The sequence below is a fragment of the Pistacia vera genome, unplaced genomic scaffold (assembly GCF_008641045.1).
Source record: "Pistacia vera cultivar Batoury unplaced genomic scaffold, PisVer_v2 Contig447, whole genome shotgun sequence".
NCBI classification, from domain to species: Eukaryota; Viridiplantae; Streptophyta; class Magnoliopsida; order Sapindales; family Anacardiaceae; genus Pistacia; species Pistacia vera.
In genome coordinates this window covers 387,850-407,846 of record NW_022196276.1, presented here as the reverse complement: position 1 = coordinate 407,846, position 19,997 = coordinate 387,850, and the positions used below count along the sequence as shown (strand labels likewise).

Genomic DNA, 19,997 nt, shown 5'->3' with positions numbered 1-19,997 from the left:
TCTTGAAAATTTATCTCTAATATAACCAATTAAATTTTGGGTCCGTTTGGTTCTTTTTTTCCTACCTTATTCTCAATCATATTATCAAAATAACTGTTTGTTTCATTATTTAGGAAATACTATTATATTTTATTCAATTATTTTAGACCTTTTAAATTTATTAATTTAATTAAACACCCCTAGAAAAAGTTTAAAAATTAACAAAAACACCCCTACGGCCCACCCACCCATAGTTGTCAGATTCCGACAACCATCATCAGTGGTAGCCATAATTTATCACAACGACGTACAAACGACCTGAATTGATCGGTAATTCGTCGATCTGGCATTTTCTGATCTGGCCGTTAGCGACGGCCAAAGAAATAGTCGTCATTGATTGACAACGATGGCCAGATTTAGTCTTTCGCAGCCGTCGACGGTTAGATCTGACCACGATCGGTCAAATTCGACCAGTCTGCGTCGTAACGCTAGATTCTGACCAGATTCCCTGATGGTGGCCAGAATCTGGCAGTATAGGTGGGTGGGAGTGTTTTTTTTATTTTATAAAATTTTTATATATTTGAGTGTTTAGTTAAATTAGGAAACTTAAGAGGTTTTTTGTAAATTTTTAAATTTTACCTCGTAATAATCAGTTAATCACTCTAGTCAATTATCCAATACTATTTCTAAAATCATATCCAAATAACAAACTAAACCATCATGATATTCCCAATATCATCACATATGATATAATTCTTGAAAATTTGTCAACCTTGAACAAATAAAACCTATTTCATTTTAACCACAATGAATTTAGACTTTTAATAAAGAAATAAGAAAAAAAATCAAAAATCAAATTAAACGTTAAAAAATGTTTTTTCCAAAGAAACCACGAAGAGCCAAACTTTATTCTTCCTCTTCTTCACCATCTCCTTCTTGTTCTTGCTTTCCAGTCATGGCTCATTCTCTCTCCTCTCTTTTCTCCTACACTCCTCACCCTTTACCCTCCCCAAAACCAAACCCCAATTTATATTCCCTCCCTCCACGTTCCCGCTCTTTCGCCACAGCCCAAAACAATCAAAACCTCACCTCCAAGCCCCCCAATTCAGAGAAAAAATCGTTCGCCATTGCCACCGGTGAACTCTTCCTGGGACTGGCCTCCAGGTTGCTGAAAACAAGCAACAGGGGGTTCTCTGAAAAATTTGAAAGGTTCCCAATTGTGGAGACGATCAAAAAGGTGAATGGGAGTAAAAATTTTGAGAGAATTGGGGTGGTGATGGAGGACGAGATTGAGCCGGAGGTTATTTGGGAGCAAAGAGTGAAGGATGTTGAGGCTGAGAAAGAGAGAAGGATTGTTACGAGTCCTGGGTTTAGTTTCTCTGCGGCTGGACTTTTGTTCCCTTATCATCTTGGTGTTGCTCAGTTTCTCATTGAAAAGGGTTATATTAAGGTTTGTTTTTTGATGGGTCGAGTTCCTTTTTGCTCTTTATTTGTTTTTGTTGAGGACATAATTGAAAATTGGTTGGAGTTTTGGAGGAGAATTTGATTGAAACTGCCTATTTGATGCATTGATCTCCATACGTCATAAAAATGTTGGCCTTTTATATTGCCTTATTTTACTGAGATTATTGCGTGTGGTTCTGAAGATTATAAATTAAGATACAATTGAGGGGGATGCTGTTCAGTTTTTTACTTTAATTTCCTCTGTTATGTAAAGTTTGTTAGTTGATGGGTCAGTTCATTTTTGATCTTTCTGTTTTTATGTTAGGGTCTAATTGAAAATTGCTGGAGTTTAGGGGGAAATTTTGATTCAAACTGCCTACATTATGCATTTATCTCAATGCTCTGATGCATTTTAATTTCCTTGTGTTCCTGACATTGAGGCGTGTGATTCTGAACCATTATAAATTAAGATACAGTTGAATGGTTGCGTTCCATTTTTGAATTCATTTCCTTAGTTATTTACATTTTGAAATATTTATGAGTTTATGGTTTGATTGAAGTAGGAATTCTTATTTGTCGAATGTTCATCTGCAGCATTTGAATCAAATTATCTTGATAATAGAGGGATTAAGTTAAAGCTTGTATTTTTTGTGGGAAATTTGATGAATTTTATGATTAGTTTTGTGGTTCTATTAATTGACTGATGGATTACCAGTAAACAGGTTAAATAATAGGCAAATATTTATCAGAATCCAAATAAAAACTGTTTGCTCACAATTTATTTATTTATTTTGGGTGTCCATGTTTTACATTGTGTGCCAGGTTCAACAGAATAGAAATCCGGTCGTAATACATTGATATGTTTTCTGTAGTTTTATGATCATTGATGCTTTTTTTAAGACTTAAAGTTGCAGGATGCTTCTTGTTTCACTTATGAATTGAGCTACTTCTGTTCTACTGTACTACCTATAGTTATTATGGACTACTTTATTCGATATCTGTAATATTAAAACTTGGGACATGGTTAAAATTCCTTTTGATTTATCTCCCACCCCAAACAAAGAATTTGTAGGTTTGGATTATTGTTCACCTTAAGGCTAAAGTTATGTGCTCTTATTTGTTTCTGTGATTACCTGTTGAAAACTTTTCTTAATTTTTGGTTTCATTCAAAGGCTGCTTTGGATTGTCAAATTATAAGGAATTTAATTGGGTTTGTGCATGAAGTCAACCCCGTCATGTAAATGACAGTTACACGTCTTTGTGTGACTCGCTGGATATCTTCCCTGTTGTTTATTTTTTTTTGCATATGGAATTCAAGTTTAAAATTGTTGTACATTTTCATCTTTTACTGGGGAATCACCCTTTTTTATCTTTCTCCCGGATAATTCTGTTTGCAACTAAATTTTGTTGTCTTCACAGGAAACCACACCATTGGCTGGATCCTCAGCTGGTGCCATAGTTTTGTGCTGTTATAGCCTCAGGAGCTAGTATGCAAGAAAGCCCTAAATGCTACAAAAATCCTGGCTGAAGATTGCAGGGCTAGAGGAACTGCATTCAGGCTTGGGGTATGCTTAAAATATTTTGTTGTATCTATTTTTGAGGGTACTGGTATATTTTCAATGATATATACTTGTGTCATTAACATAATATTAACTCATTGCCTGCAGAACCATCTATTGTGATTTTTTCTTTACTAAACAACAAATTAGTTAATTATTGTGAAATGTTCATTTTTACAGTGTTTAATGAAGTATATTCTGTTTTACACAGCATTATCGTTAGTTTTTTGTTAAGTAATCTATTATTCGTGTTGCCTATCTATCTATCTATCTAAGAATTATGATTAGTTTCTGAAGCCTTCTATCTATCTATCTGTTTTATTTTTCAGTCATTGGGGGATTTAATGTTAAGCAAAAAAGTTTTCATAAAAGAGGCTGTAAACTGTCATTTATGGCAGTCTGATTTAGATTTAAGTGGCGCTTTTATTATTGGTAGTTAGCAAGTGATGTCGCAAGAATATGATTGGTCTAAGGTTATTTTAGTTTTCGTTTTAATCATCTTAAGGATTGACTTGTCTAGACTAATTTTGGAGGCTTTTTTTTTTTTTTTTTTTTTTTTTTTTTTTTTTTTGCTTTGTGAGTTGTTTTTGATTGTTTATTTCCAATTTGATTACGATTAGGATTCTTTTGACAAGTACTCATGTTGTTTTTTTTGTAGTTAGTCATTGATGAATAATTGAAAACGTATATTTTCTTCAGTATTTGCCTAAGTTCTGGAATTTCTCCCTTTCTTTTGTTGTTCTCTGTTTATGTTCCTATTTAGTTCTCTATTTATCTTTTATCTCTATAATCTCTATCTTATTTTTCTCTAATACTCCATCACTAGGTACGTATGAGTGAATGTCATAAAGGAATAAATCTTATCCAACAGTTTTATTACAGGTTGGTAAAGTTGATGCATTCGTACTGATTTTTTCTGGAGAATTATGAGCATATGAACCACTTTTTCAAGTTTATGTTATGTGCTCTGTTCTTTCTGTTTTATGTGTGTGATTCTGCATGTCATGCAAATCTGACAGGATTGAAATCAAAACTTAATCTAATGCACTGTTTCACTCTCTACAAGTTTAAAATGTGACATGAGATTTTGGATTAGTGAAATGATCTTTATGTTTTGTTGTTTTTGGTATTTCCTTTAGTTTAATAATCTTTTCTTTTCTAATATACTAATAGATAACATGAATCCATTTCATATATTCATTTATTTGTTAGTAGAGATTTTAGATACTATTACTGAGAGTGGAGAAACTTGGAAGATTGTTGATTTGCTATCCAAAAGATTTGAAAAGTAGGGCATTTGGAGTTGTATTATAACTTGGATGCAGTCTCACTGAAAATAGCAGAACAATACATTTTTTTTTTTCACAGTTTTAGATTTTATGTAATTTTTCAGGATAAATTTGAATATTATTACTCCCAAATAACAGTATTTCCTTAAGATTTTATGTATCCAGTGTTTTCCAAACAAATGGCTTCAATTGTAAACCAAATAGGCTGTTGATTTAAAGAGTTTGGTGATTCTTATGGGCTTAATATCCCATTATTTTGATTTCTTTTGCAAAAAAGAAAAACCTTATTTATCAATTGTTGTTAAATCGAAAATTTGGAGTAAGTTAAAAAATTTCTCCATTCTTTTATCCACAGGCTGTTCTCCGAGATGTTTCTCAACAATTTTCTCCCTGATGATGCTCATACTAGGTCAAATGGAAGGGTTCGTGGTGAGAATATTTTAATTTATCATTAATATTTCTGTACCATTCTGTCCATAAAAACAACAATTCCCATAATAATTGCTTAATTGGTGAGAGTTGATCCAAATATAATTTTGTGTACCATAATTTTGTGTTCACTTTCTGTTAGCATTGTTTGCACTTGTATAGGGAAGCTAACTTGCAATTACTCTTGCTTTTAGCGATGGATATTTTGATTAACTTCTATCAGCAGTGACTATATTGCAACTATTATGACAGTTGCTGTAACCCAGATTCTCTGGAGGCCAGGGGTTTACTTGTGGATCAGTTTGATTCCAAGGAAGATCTCATAAATGCAGTTTTTACATCATCGTTTATTCCAGGTAAGGTCATATATATATGGTTTTGCTTCCTATGAGTGTTAATGAAGTTAAACTCATAGTATGATTAATGCAGATATCTTGCACCAAGACCAGCAACTATGTTTCGGATCGAGTTTGCATTGATGGTGTTTTGACCTTGTTTATGCCACCAACATCTGCATCTAAAACGGTATTTCCTCGTGATGATCATTTTGATGTTCATAATTTCTAAGATAAATATGCACTGTTTTATTATAAAACCTGAAGTTGGATGCTCGAGAAGCCTTATTAGTTTTCTTGTTCTACCCGTCTGTCAGTGTCATAGTTCAAGAATTCTTAGATTAGATGACATTGTGATAGTTAAACCTTTATGCATTCAAAATCATTATTGGTATGACTGCCATTTAAAGCTCTTACGCAAAAAATAGCATTATGAATGTAGAACTCTGCCCATGGGTCTCCCATAAAAAATATTTTTTTTCAATGACTAAACAACATCTTCCAAATGCAATGAAAACTTTGTTGACAGAAAGGATGAAAAACTGGTATCTGAGGGTGTAGACTCTTCGCTTTGTTCTTTGCAGGTTCGTGTTTGTGCTTTCCCAGCCAGTAGACTAGGACTTGAAGAGATTGGGATTAGCCCAGACTGCAATCCTGAAAATAGAGCTAGCCCCAGAGAGGTATTATTTATAGCTCTGTGATTGTATAGTCTCTTTTATTCTTAAGCAAATGCTGTTGATCTTGCTGCTTGCTATGGTTGCAGCTTTTCAATTGGGCGTTGGAGCCAGCAGAGGATCATATTCTTGACAAGCTGTTTGAGCTTGGATATCTAGATGCTGCTGTTTGGGCTGAGGAAAACCCAGTTGATAAAACAGTTGAAGATGAAGCTGCGTTGGTTGAAAATGGTTCTGCGACTTAGTTAGCTTGTCTGCCAGATGATTTAACCCAAGTTTTATGTTGAAGATAGGATGCAATGTTGGGACTTACTTCCGATCTGCTACGGTTCTCTGATTCCAAATTCATGTGGCAGGTCAGACATGAACCTTTTTGCACATTACCATTTACTATTGCTCAATTCAAAGAATAGAATTACTATTTTGTGATTTGTAAGATTATTTTACACGAGATAGCTGAGAAAGTAGAAAGAAAAAGGAAAAGTGATAGAACTTAAGATTTTGATTTGAACTGTAAAGATCAGTTCAGTTCCAAGTCCACCTCTAAAAGGCCGCAATAATTGTATTTAATTTTGGACATTAAGTTTATTATGTATAGTAGAGGAGGATTCCTGTTGGATTTCTCTTGTTATCTTCTTGTAATTATTAAGTGATGTGAAATGTAGTTTTGTGTCAATGTGAATAAGATTGTAGCCATAACCTATTATTTTCAATCAAAATTTATTTTTCTTGATTTCTCAGCAAGTCTGCTTATTGTTTAATCTTTATTAATTCCTTTTTGCAAATGTTGTGGTCAAGTTTTGATTGTTAATGTTCATTGCTAATCATATACACATGTTGGAGATAGATTGAATTCAAGTTTGTGAATATTGTTTTTATGGTTTTAGTGTTAATTTCATTTTGATTCTCAATTCAAATACCTAAAATTGTGTGTAGATAAGAAGAATAATAGTTTGGGATAAATAACATGATTAAAGGTTATAAAGTTCCAAAAAGAGAAAAAATTAAGGAAGAGTGAAATTTTTGGAGTGTTATAAAAACAATATATATATATATATATTTCAAATGGGGGCACCCTATTAAAAGACCACTTTAAGTTTGCATTTAATTAAAGAGTCATGAAGTTTGAAACTCTTTACCAAATGACCATATTTTTTTTATTAAGGTTAATCAATCACTAATAATGTTTAAATTAGGCTTGATGAAGCATTTACTCATTTTTCAAAAATAACTTTCTGTCCCCAAAAACCAAATTTTTTTTGCAAAGAAATCCAAACCCAAAACCCACGTTTGGAAAGAATTTGCCCCCCTCCCTCCTGCCATTAACGTCTTGCCCTTCCTCTTACTGTTCTTCTTAGCAAAACCAAAGCCCACTTCATCCTCCTCCTCCTCCTCTTCCTCTACATATTCTTCTTCCTCGTTACATAAAGAAAGAAATATTTTGAAGAGGGCTAGAAGACATAATAGCTGGTGAAGTTCCGCCTCCTGACATTTCCTTCAGGTTGGTGTTACTCCTCTTTGTATTTTAAATTTCTATCCACTGAGGTTTAATGGATTGAGTTTGGGTTTGAGTTTTGATTTAGATTTAATGGATTATATTTTTGGGTTTTCTTTGATGTAATGCAAGTTGAAGGGAGTGAATATTTTCATGATTTTCTTGCACTATGGGTAGTGGGGGTGGTAGCAATTGCCAGAATCGATTACATACAGATCAAGAAAAATAGCTTTAATGAAGGATTCCAAATCTAATATATCGTTTAAGCGATCTGGTGTATCGCTTAAGCGACTCTACAGATGCCCTTTTAAATCCGTCAACCCTTAATATATCGCTTAATAATTTTTTTCTTGTATTTTTGGTATTTGACTAATATTAGACATGGGACAAGTTGTTTTGGGTGATGAATATTTTGATGAGTGGATGGAGGATGAAAGTTGTTGGACGTGGTGTGGGAAAAGCAAAGAAGTTACACCGATTGCTATGAGCATAGAAGTTACTTTTGATGAGTTGATTGATAAAATCATTAGAAGATGTGAGTTGAGCTGCTTGTGTAGTGATATAGTCGTGAAGTACATTTTAAGCAGAGTGCCTCTAAATTATAAGTACCCTCTGTTGTATTAAAGCAGATGAAGGTCTGAAGTTATATATGCCTGATGTAGGCGATAATGGTTTGATGCCGATTTTAAGAGTTTTTGTAGTGGATAAATTGTTTGGTTCAAAGGAAGAGGAGAATGAGCAAATTGGTGCGGAGAATGTTGGCTTTTATTTTAACTACAAGGGCATTGATTTCTTTATTGAGAAATCAGGAGTAGGCGCTGATTTGTGTGGTGAGGAGTACACTATAGAAGAGGTTGTTCATGGGGGGCAAAATAATTTGTGGATGAGGAGGACACTATACACATTCCTGCAGATGTAGAGATTCTTATAAATACAGATCATGCATAAGGTATAGTTTGTGAGGAAGAGAACACTATAGAAATTCTTGTCGATTTAGAGGTGGCAATTGTTGTTGGTAGTCAGACATCTCATGTGCTTACTAATGATTCAAACTTGCACGTAGGGTATTTCGTATTTATTTGACGACAAGGAGGACGTGGTTAGGAAGCTAAAACTTGTTGCCCTGAAAGGTAATTTTGAGTTCATCACATGCGTAAGCTAGGCTGAACACCCTTGATAACAAAGAAAAAAAAAATGAGTTCATCACGAAAAAGACTAATTCTTCGATAGTGATGATTGGATGTCATGACCGAAACTGCAGGTCGCGGGTTTATAGTAGAAGTTATATAGAATCTGAGAAATTTATTATTAGCACATATACCCGTGAGCACACATGTGGGTTGGGATATATTTCTGGCCACCATTGACAAGCCTCCGTTGATGTTATTGAAAAATTCATGAAATGTCAGTTTGTTGATGAGAAAGGTCCATCTCCTAAGGACATTCAAAATTATGTGGACACAAAGTTGGGATATGATGTCCATCTCCTAAATATTTATTAATTTATTGATATATGTCCAAGCAGACTAATAGTTTATTAATAATAAGGGGAATAAGAGAATTTATGTAATTATAGTAAACATCATAGGAGTTGATTTGATATCCTTAACTCTTTATCATACTATTGCAATGTTCCACATTAGCTTATCCACAATGTGCACTTCACAATAACATGTATGATCAACACATATCAAGTGATTAGACAGTCTCACATACACCTATCTCAATAAAGAATTTCTCTTATGAATGTGCTTCCTATAACATTATAATCTTTGTTATGACCCTAATTGCTTGCAAAATTTGGAAACAATGTTATCCATTGAAACTAAATTCTGAAAATAGTTACAAGAATTTGATAATGAATAGTAGAACAATATAATTTACATAAGCATTTCAAATGTTTTCTTACACAATACAACTCATTACTATACACAAAATTGGATGATAGTAATAAGTTACAAGAACCAATCAATTATGGAAACATCTTCTTGAAAGTGTGATAAAAAAGTGAGTATAAAAGATCTTTATGCGTTTTCTAATCCAATACCTTTAAAAAGGGAGCACCTTTGCAGAATCCTACATCACATCTATATAGAGATTCTTCATTTACTTTTGGTTTCATCTCTTTCTTACAAGGTTTTGGCCTTGTTAGAGCCCATGGAATTGCTCATATGGCCAACGAATGCATATAAATAATGCAAAATGTAAAGTTTCCAATTGTAATTGGTAGAAAATTATCCTAAAGGTAGTAACCTGATGATGCAGGACATAAGGGAAGGATGCAAACAAGTATTTAGTCCTTATCTTCTACATTTTTTGATAGACTATTTGAGTCCTTGGTATCCCTTTCTTGATTTCTCCTCTTAACCTATTAATTTCTCTCTATCTCCCCTGTATAGAATCCTATATTGTCAATCTATTTTATTCTTCTCCTCCTTTATTACCTAAGGAGCTGAAATATTATCTACTGAACACTATTAGTATCGGAGTTTTGTCCAACATTTCACAGCATCAAGAATCTACTAGAAAATGGTTAAACAAGACATCCACCAAAAAAAAAAAAAAAAAAAAACCAATTAAATGAACTAAAAAAACAGATGCTGCAATGAAATCTATATAGATTTGAGACAGATTTAGATATTAAAAACATAGACTTATAGCTTAGTTAATAGCCTATTAACTAAGCTGAAGATAACACCGTCTGATAACATCAGGGGGATCTTACCCAAGTCCATTTTCAGACCATGCTGCTTCATAGATTTCAATGGCAATTTGAAATCCCATTTTCAAACCATGCTGCTTCATAGATTTCAATGGCAATAACTAAATATCGACCAAATCTCCATGGATCATCATATGTAACACCAGACCATATTTCTCTCGACTGCAATATTGACATGTCAAGTGTTCCAACAGGTAGATCCCATTGACCGACACCTGCTCTGCATATCACTTCTCCACTTCCTCCGCCTTCCTCCTCCATTTTCACTTCCCCACTTCCTCCACCTTCTTCCTTACCCTCCTTCTCCATTTTTGCTTCTTCACTTTCATGGACTTCCTCCTTTTTTTCTTTGTTTTCCTCTTCTTTCCATACGTTACTTCCATGTAAGGAGAAATTACATGCTTACTCTTTCGGCTCTCTCTTTTATGCTCAAGTTGCACTTCAACCACTTTCAATACCCCACCAACTTTCTCCTTCACCCTACCAACTTTCTCCACCACCCTATCAACTTTCTCCTCCACCCTTTTCATCCGCTCTTCCATCTTCTCAAACCTCTCATAAATGGTTGTTGTAAAACTCTCAAACAGACCGTTTATGAGGTCAACTAACTTATTCTCCCGACCCAGATGCCTTGGCAAAGCAGTACTTGTTGTACTAGTTTGCCAATTGGGTGGAGGCATACAAACCCCTTCATCCTCCTCCTCCTCCTCCCTCCCGTTGATTGGAGCTTTATCATCCTCGGTGTCAACAACATTCTCAAGTAGTGACCCTAAAACTGCACTCGCATGCGTGACCCCTTCTATGTTCGCATTAGGCAATCTGTCCCTTCATCTGTTTCATCCTTCAGTTCTCTGAACGATGTAACATAATCCTCCCCTTCTTCACCCCTAGTAGTGGTGAGGAAAGGACGGACGACTCCTTGCAATAAGAAAAAAAATCAATCAAATTTAAGCCACATTTAAAAGCAAGTGCATATTCAAAAGATTAATCCTTTAATCTTACCCGAGCTGCTTGAATTTCCATGTCTATTTTTTTGTAATCCCAATGGGTGCACTTCTTGATGTGTGACTACAACATCCTAGGAAATTGTGGTCGCTCATCCGAAGTCTTCAACCCCCCCCCCCCCCCCCCCCCTTTAGGCCTTAGCCAGGACAAGGATGACCTCATATATCAAAGCCTACATTGTAAAAAAAAATAGTCCATATCATTTAGAATACATATAATATAAAAAAATATACAAAAAGCTATTAATATTACCTGCATTGCCCAGGCAAGCCAAACAAATTATATGTGCTCGGTCTATTCTTCTCGACAGATTGGCGCTGCTTTAATGCCATGTCTTTTCCTTGCAGGGAGTCCATGTTAGCTGAAATGATACTTCCCCATGGATAAACATTAAAGAAGTCCATGTTGCTTGCAAACTTCACCCAATCCTATATACGCTTTTGTTGAGTCAGAACATTAGATCGAATGCAGGACCATACCAGATAATCTTGAACCTCTCTGAAGAGGTATACCCACCTTCTTCTAATCTTTCCTCTAAATTGCATCCGTAATAGACGCCTCCCCCTAACACTTTTTAGCCAAGTTATCGGCTGCCCTACTATTCTTTATTCTCCCTGGTCTGCCGCGTCTGGAAATTCCCCACATCTTAAGCCTACGATCAGGGCATATTCTATCATCCCAAAACAGTGGCTTTCCATCCACCACGAACCACATTTTTTTGGCTTTTAACTGAGTGCAGCAACATATGATGCACTTCTTGCCCCCATAATGCCTTTTTTCTAATTTTCCGATGTTCACAAAATGACCTAAAACACCTCTTTGAATCGGTCTAATCCTTCTTCTGTTCCTGTAAAATATCCTTATTCTTGTAAAAACTTGCCAACTTGCCTAACTGTCACCTTTACGGGGAATACAATACCTTATCGCTTACAACCTCTAACCCATAGTCTTTATAATTTATGCTTCAAAAATCTCTTACAATAATATAAACTAAATATCAGCAAAAAAAAAAAAAAAAAAAAAAAAAAACAAAAAAAAAAAAAAAAAAGAGGAAACCAAAACAACTAATAGCCTACCAATTTGGGGGATATAGGCTTCGAGGGCATCGGGGAGTGGGTGTTTTTTACCTCGAGAGGACTGGGGAAGCAAATGCAAGCCCTATAAAGGCTGTTGTGGTAGGTTCCATGAGGTTGGAGGGCTGAGGAATGGCAGGAGGTGGCAGAATAGGGGGGTTGGAGGGCTGCCCTACATATTGCAGGACTAGCCACGCACAGTGCGCACTGTGCATGGCTACGCACACTATGCATGGCCAGCCTTGCCAATATGCAGCGTAGCCTTCCAGCCCTGTATTCCGCTACCTCCTGCCATCCCCAGCCCACCAACAACCTCCATACAACCTCTCTTGCCTTCCCCCATCCTTTGGAACCCAAACAAAGCCACTCCCCCAATGCCCGCCAACTGCTCGTCAAAACACCACAACCGCAATAACAATAAAACCAACTACATCTCCCCCAAATTCACACAAATCAATCAAATTTCTCATCCAATTAAAAAAACAAGTAATAAACAAACTCTTTCTTCACCGATGTTCTCCTCCTCGCTTGAATTCTTGCCGACATCCTTCTCTTCAGAACCGTTTTTCGATTCTTCTCTCTCTTCTTGTGCCACTGTAGTCTCCTCTAGACCCAACAACCTTCACTCATCGGGTGATCCACCAGAGCATCTTCTTTGACAGACTTTGAATTGCCACTGTCGTTGGAGTCTAGGATTTGGAGTGGGGTTAGGTTTTCCTCTTTTTTCTGAATATCAACAATGATTTTTTTGTAAGGAAGCTTTAGGATCGAATATTTGTCAGAATAGGGCACTTTCATCGCTAGAAATGGCAGAGAAATCAAAGGTGTTCGTCAGTCTTTTTTGGGGTATTTGGCACGATTAAGTGATTTTGAAGGGTAGGGGTTGTTTTTAATTTTCAGCATTTAAACAAACTTTAGTTAATTATAGTATTACCCAAATATGTTTAAATCCTTTCACTTTAACCTATTTTACATGTTTAATGAATCCTAAGTGTGCCACGTCAGTTTTTCTAAATTAAAAAATATTGAAAAATATTTTCAAGGTCATTTTTTTAAATGCAAACATGGGAGGTCCGGGGGTTAAATTTCCTCCAATTGTTTGTGAAATTTGTCAGAATACATGGCTTTGAGATCCCCATTTTGTTTGTCTTCAATCTCACAAAACCCATCTCTGAAAGGTAATATTTCATCTTTGTTAGCTTGAAGAAATGGCTAAGGGGAATGAAGAATCTGGTGTTATTTGTTGGCCAAATGTTGTTAGTTATAGTGATATAATTGATGGTCTTTGTAAGGCTAGATTAATTAAGAAGGCGAGAGAATTACATTTGGAAATGAAGGGTTTGGGAATTAGTCCAAACGTTTATACTTACAACATTTTAATGAATGGTTATTGCTTAGCAGATAGAATTAGTGATGCAAGGGAGTTGTTTGATTTTGTACTAGAAGGGGTATAGACCTAATGTTGTTTCCTAAAATACTTTAATCAATTGGTATCACAAGAATAAAGAATTCAACAAAGCTCTTTATCTTTATCGAAAGATGATTCATGAAGGAATTAGGCCTGATGTGATTATATATAACACTTTTTTAACGGGCCTTTTTCTTAAAGCTAATGTAAAAGATGCACAAAATTTAGTTGGTGAGATGCAATCTAATGGTGTTTTACCTAATTCTTGGACATATAGCATTTCATTGACAGACTTTGCAAGAATGGATGTGTTTTGGAAGTAGAAAATGTTTAATACTCTAGTAAATAATAAGTTTGCAGTTAGCCTTGAAGGTTTGAATTCCCTCATTGATGGATTATGTAAAACAGGGAGATTCAAAAGTGCTCCAAATGCAGTCACATTTACTACACTCATATTTGGTATCCTCAAGAATAATGAGCTACCAAAAGTTGTTGAACTCCTTCATAAGATGGCGGAAAGAAATGTGAAGCCGACTGAATGTACAATATCCTTAGTCATGCAATTACTAATGAAGGCCGAAAATTATCATGAATGTTTGAACTAGCTTCCTCAATTCCAGTCCAAAAGCGAATTTGAAGTTTACATGATAAAAATTTAGTGAGTAGTAAATTCTTTTTAGACCAAAATCTTGCAAAAGTTCATCCAACTGCCCAAATGCTCTATTTTGGTTACAGTGAGAAGAAGGTTTAGTAAACACTTTCATCTGTTCAAATTTGATAAGGATGGTGATGGGGATGATTGACAATGATGGCTTCCCTGATCAGACATACGATACATGATCTGTCTCTGTTGTAAGTGCATATAGTGAAGGTGGCAGTATTGCAGGCTGTGGTAGCATTTGCACATGAAGTAGGTCTTAAGGGTTTGAGGATTATTTCTAGTGCAAATTTTATTAAGCAAAAGTTGCATATGAGAAGTTGTGGAATGGTCTTACTTCAACTATGACAATAATGGTAGCCGCACAAGTTCATCTATTCAAGTTGATTAGTTTACTGGACGATGGTATGTTGCAACTGATTAACTTCATTCATTGATATTCTCTAATATCCAGACCTAATAAATCTTGATTTATTTATAGTGTTTTGCATGTTTCTTTTTCTTAATATATATTCTTTTTAGTTCAAATCTGATAAGTCTAGAACTTACGGGTCGTGTCTCTAATGTAGTTATTCACGAGCATGTGCTCTTTCAATGATAGTCGATGAAGAAACGCAAGAAGAGCATTAGAGAAGGTTTTTAACTATAATGTCTTAAAGAATTTGGATGTAGAGCAAAGGCCAGTCAATTGGATCTAAGTGTTGAAACAGTTGAATGGCAACATTGCAATCAAGAGAAATATGGTGTGTTGTTACTCATACAGTTGCTATAACGATCACCCATGGAGATTTGTTTGATATGGGATTTCAAATTGCCATTGAAATCTATGAAGCAGCATGTTTTGAAAATGGACACGGGTAAGATCCTCTTAAGATTATCAAACGTTGTTATCTTATAGTTTAGTTAATAGGTTGTTAACTAAGCTATAAGCATGTGTTTTTTATATTTAAATCTGTCTCAAACTTGTATAGATTTCATCGCAGCATATGTTTTGTTAGTTCATTTAATTTTTTTTTGTTGGATGTGTCGTTGAACCATTTTCTAGTAGATTCTTGATGCTGTGAAATGTTGGACAAAACTCCGATAGTGATAGTGTCTAGTAGATAATATTTTTGCTCTTTAGGTGATTGAAGAGGGGAAGAATAACATAGATAGACAATATAGGATTCTATATAGGGGAGATGGAGAGAAATTAATAGGTTAAGAGGAGAAATCAAGAAAGGGATACCAAGAACTCAAATACTCGATCCTAAAATGCAAAAGATAAGGCTAAATACCCATTTGCATCTTTCCTTTATGTCCTGTGTCATTAGGTTACTGCATTTAGGATGATTTTCTATCGATTAAAATTGGAAACTTTACATTTTGCATATTTTACATTGATTATTATCTGCTCTAGAACTGTTTGATCCTGATAATTCACTGACTTGTTGTTTTCTATGTAGTTATTCTTTCTTAACTACTGAAGCTTGGACCATCGTTGATTGTTTTAGAGCACTAAGTTACATGCATTCATTGGCCATATAGGCAATTCTATGGGCTCTATCAAGGCCAAAAACTTGTAAGAATGGGTTGAAACCAAAAGTAAATTAATAATCTCTATATAGATATCGTGCAAGATTCTGCAAAATTGCTTGCCTTCTAAAGGTAGCGAATGAGAAAACGCTTGAAGATCTTTTACAGTTACTCTTCTATTACACTAGCAAAAAGATTTTTCCATAATTGATTGGTTCTTGTAACTTATTACTGTCATCTAATTTTGTGTACAGTAATGAGTTGTATTGTATAAGAGAACATTAGAATGCTTATGTAAATTATATTATTCTACTATTAGTTATCCAGTTCTTGTAACTATTTTCGGAATTAAGTTTTGATGGATACCATTGTTTCCAATTGTTGCAAGCAATTAGGGTCATAACAGCTATTGTGGTGCACGTTGTTAATGTGCGGTGCACGTTGTGGAGAAGCTAATGTGGAACATTATAATAGTATCATAAAGAGTTAAAAGACATCAAGTCAAGTCCTTTGAGGTTTACTATAATTACATAAATTTTATTATTCCCCTTATTATTAATAATCGATTCATCCGCTAGAACATATATCTATAAATTAGTAAATATTTATTAAATTGTCCTCACTCTATTATTTTAACCCTTATAATTTAACAGTATGAATTTTTATTATTTCATAAATTAGATTATTTTTATTATATCAAACCTCAAGGCAATCAATATAACTTTGTTATATAATATAGAATTAGTAATCATAATGAACTACACATAATATTATTTTAGTAATATAGATATTTCAGCAATATAATTAGCCCGATAATCTTATTTATATGATAACGAAACATTATTCATATACTTCTAAAAAGTAAACAACATTATTCTAATGTGATTGCATTTAGTTGGAGGCAGAAGAGGTATAGCGTTAGCATCAAAGTTATCTTGAAATAGGTAAACAAATTAAAATAATACATCATTAGGCTCGTATGCTAAAGGAATTTATATAGTAAAAGCCACTGCCAAATAATTAAAGTTTAAACAGACACAAGAAGGATAAATATAATAAAATCATTATCTAGGTAAATTGAAAATTATAATAAATTAAAGTTTTCAAAAGAAAATAGGATACTAACTTCATCTTCTGTAATATCGAACAAGTTGGAACACTTTTCTTTCTTGGTCTCTCTCATGAAATGTGATCCTTAACCATAACTGGCTAATTTAGTAGGCATATTGCTAGACAAAGGAAACTTCTCCAAGATTACACGGCGATCACCTGCAAGAAAAGGTCATACAGCATTCAAAATTGTAAAGAGAATAGTGGACCAGAATTGTCTAGAAACACATAAACATTTTGATGAAATTTGATGCTTAATTAATTCCTAATTTTATGTTAGTGGAGTTATGGAGTCATGAAGATCTCACTTGAAAACTTTAAATTAGATATCAGATTTTCAAATTAAGACATTTTATACTTACAACATTTTAATGAATATTAAAAAAAAAAAAAAAAGAGTAAAAAAAAATCCATGGTTGGTTTGGGTTGCATTTTGTTTGATCAATTGGATAATTTGGGATTCAATAGTGTTGATACAGAAATCTTCACCAACTAGAGTGATCCGATAGACCTTGGCGGGATCAAAATTAGTGTGTGCATGATTATGGATACCCAACAGTGAATGAATAATGAATGCAGTAAAGTAAATGGAAAATAAATTTTGGAAGTGGTTTGGCGAGATGAACTCTTGAGTCTACGTCCACTGTTCTTTGTATTTGCTATGAGAGCTTACAATTATAATCCTAGAAATGTTTTTTAACCCCTCATTCTCATCGTTGGAGGGGGTTTATACATAGATTTTGTACAAAGGAAATAGCGAAAATAAATGGATTACAATTAAACTTGAAATGCAACTCCGATATTCTTGCAGTTGACTGTGATTGTGCAAGGATTGCTGTCGATTTGATCCTTCCCGAGATATCCAGGATCTGAAGTTATCTGTGAATTGGTTGAATGACTACAAGGATTGGTTGTGACTAGCTTGTGCTAGGTCAAGCTATAGCTCGACGAGCTGATGTTGGGTCGAATAATCGGTAGTGTCGAGCTGGTCCTAGATCGGGCTATAACTTCACGATATTCTGAGCTTGGTGGAAAAATCACACACAAGAAGTAGAAGACACCCTCAAACAAAAAAGAAACCATCCACATCTAAATGTGGATCTACATTTTTAACCTTCAAGGTGCTAAGTGAGCAATTTTTGAAATCATGAAGGTGGTTTGTAAGGAAAGATCGATAATTTAGATAAGTTTGCAATTTAGAAAACCTTAAGCTTATTTGTGAAATTTGTAAAAACATCTCTCTTTATTGCATTTGCATTTTGCAATGACCTTATGTACTTTGGAAAAACAACCCATAAAAACACTTCTTCATACATGGCTTTGAGATCCCCATTTCGTTGGTCTTCAATCTCTCAAAACTCATCTCTGAAAGTTAATGTTTTATTTTTGTTAGCTCGCATACACAGCCTCACAACGTCAAGCTCCAAAAATGAAGTTTTGTATTCTTTCAAAAAACCCCTTGAACGATCCTTACTTGCTAAATTCCTCAAAGAAAATTGTCGATCAGTTAACTTCACTCTGAATGAAGCATTGTACTTTTTTTTATTACATGATTAGTTCGCAACCTATTTCTCCAATTTTATCATTCACAACTTTGTTTAGTGCACTTGTAGAGAAGAAGCATTATTATGAAGTAATTTTGTTTTATAAGTGGTTGAATTCAATTGGGTTGTCTCCAGATTTAATATCGTTGACCATTTTGATGAATTGCTTTTGTAATAATAATAATAAAAGGGTTTCGGATAGTTTTGCCGTTTTGTGTATGTGTGTGTGTGTGTGTGGGGGGGGGGGGGGGGGGGGGGGGGGGGGTTGTGGGGATTTTGAAGAAGGGTTTTAGCTCTAATGCTATGAATTTTAATTGTTTGATTAAAGGTCTGTGTGTAGAGGGAATGATTATGGAGTCGATGGAATTGTTTCAGAAATTGGTTGTTATCGGTTGTAGGCCTGATGCCATCACTTGCAACACTTTGATTGATGGATTGTGTAAAAATAGGGAAGATGAGTGTTGCAATTAAGTTGCTTGAAGAAACGGCTAAGGGGAATGAAGAATCTAGTGTTATTTGTAGGCCAGATGTTGTTAGTTATAATACTATAATTGATGGGCTTTGTAAGGCTACATTAATTCAGACGGTGAGAGAATTGTATTTGGGAATGAAGGGTTTGGGAATTAGTCAAGACATTTATAATTACAACATTTTAATGAATGGTGATTGCTTGGCTGATAGAATTAGTGATGCAAGGGAGTTGTTTGATTCTATAACTAGAAAGGGGTATGGACCTGATGTTGTTAGCTACAATACTTTAATCAATTGGTGTTGCAAGAATAAAGAAGTTAACAAAGCTCTTTATCTTTATTGAAAGATGATTTCTAAAGGAATTACGCTTGATGCGATAATTTATAACACTTTGTTAACTGACCTTTTTTCTTAAAGCTAATGTAAAAGATTCATGGAATTTAGTTGGTGAGATGCAACTTAATGGTGTTTTACCTAATTCCTGGACATATAACATTTTCATTGATGGACTTTGCAAGAATGGATGTGTTTTGGAAGCGGTGGAAATGTTTAATACTCTAGTAAATAATAAGTTTGTAGTTAGCCTTGAAGGTTTGAATCCCTCATTGATGGATTATGTAAAACAGGGAGATTCGAAACTGGTTGGAACCTATTTCAGAATTTTTCTCTTCATGAAAACCTAGTGCCAAATGTTATAACATATAGCATTTGATCAATGGGCTTTGTAAAACTGGACGACTAGAAAAGGCAAATGAGTTTTTGTCATATATGGAGGAAAAAGGATGTGCTCCAGATGTAGTCACATTTAATACACTCATGTTCAGTTTACTCAAAAGTAATAAGATAGCAAAAGTTGTTGAACTCCTTCATAAGATGGCAAAGAGAAATGTGAAGCTGACTGAATTGACAATGTCCTTAGTGATGCAGCTAATAATGAAGGCCGGAATTATTGTGAATGTTTGAACCAGCTTCCTTAATTTCTTGTGCATAAGCGAAATTGAAGTTTACGTGATAAAACTTTAGTGAGTATTAAACGTTTTTAGGAGCAGAATCCTGCAAAAGTTCATCCTACTACCGAAATGCTCTATTTCGGTTACAGTAAGAAGAAGGTTCAGTAAACACTTTCATCTGTTTGAATTTAATAGAGATGGTGATGGGGATGATTGAGAATGATGGCTTCCCTGATCAGACATATGATACATGATCTGTCTCTATTGTAAGTGTATATAGTGGAGGTAGCAGCATTGCAGGTTGCGGTAGCATTTGCACATGAAGTAGGTCTTAAGGG

General features: G+C 34.6%; 1 pseudogene; it reads left to right on the top strand.

Moving 5' to 3' along the window:
• The first annotated feature begins 858 nt into the window (after positions 1-858).
• Positions 859-6,444, top strand: LOC116144555 (annotated as a pseudogene).
• The last annotated feature ends 13,553 nt before the right edge of the window (positions 6,445-19,997 follow it).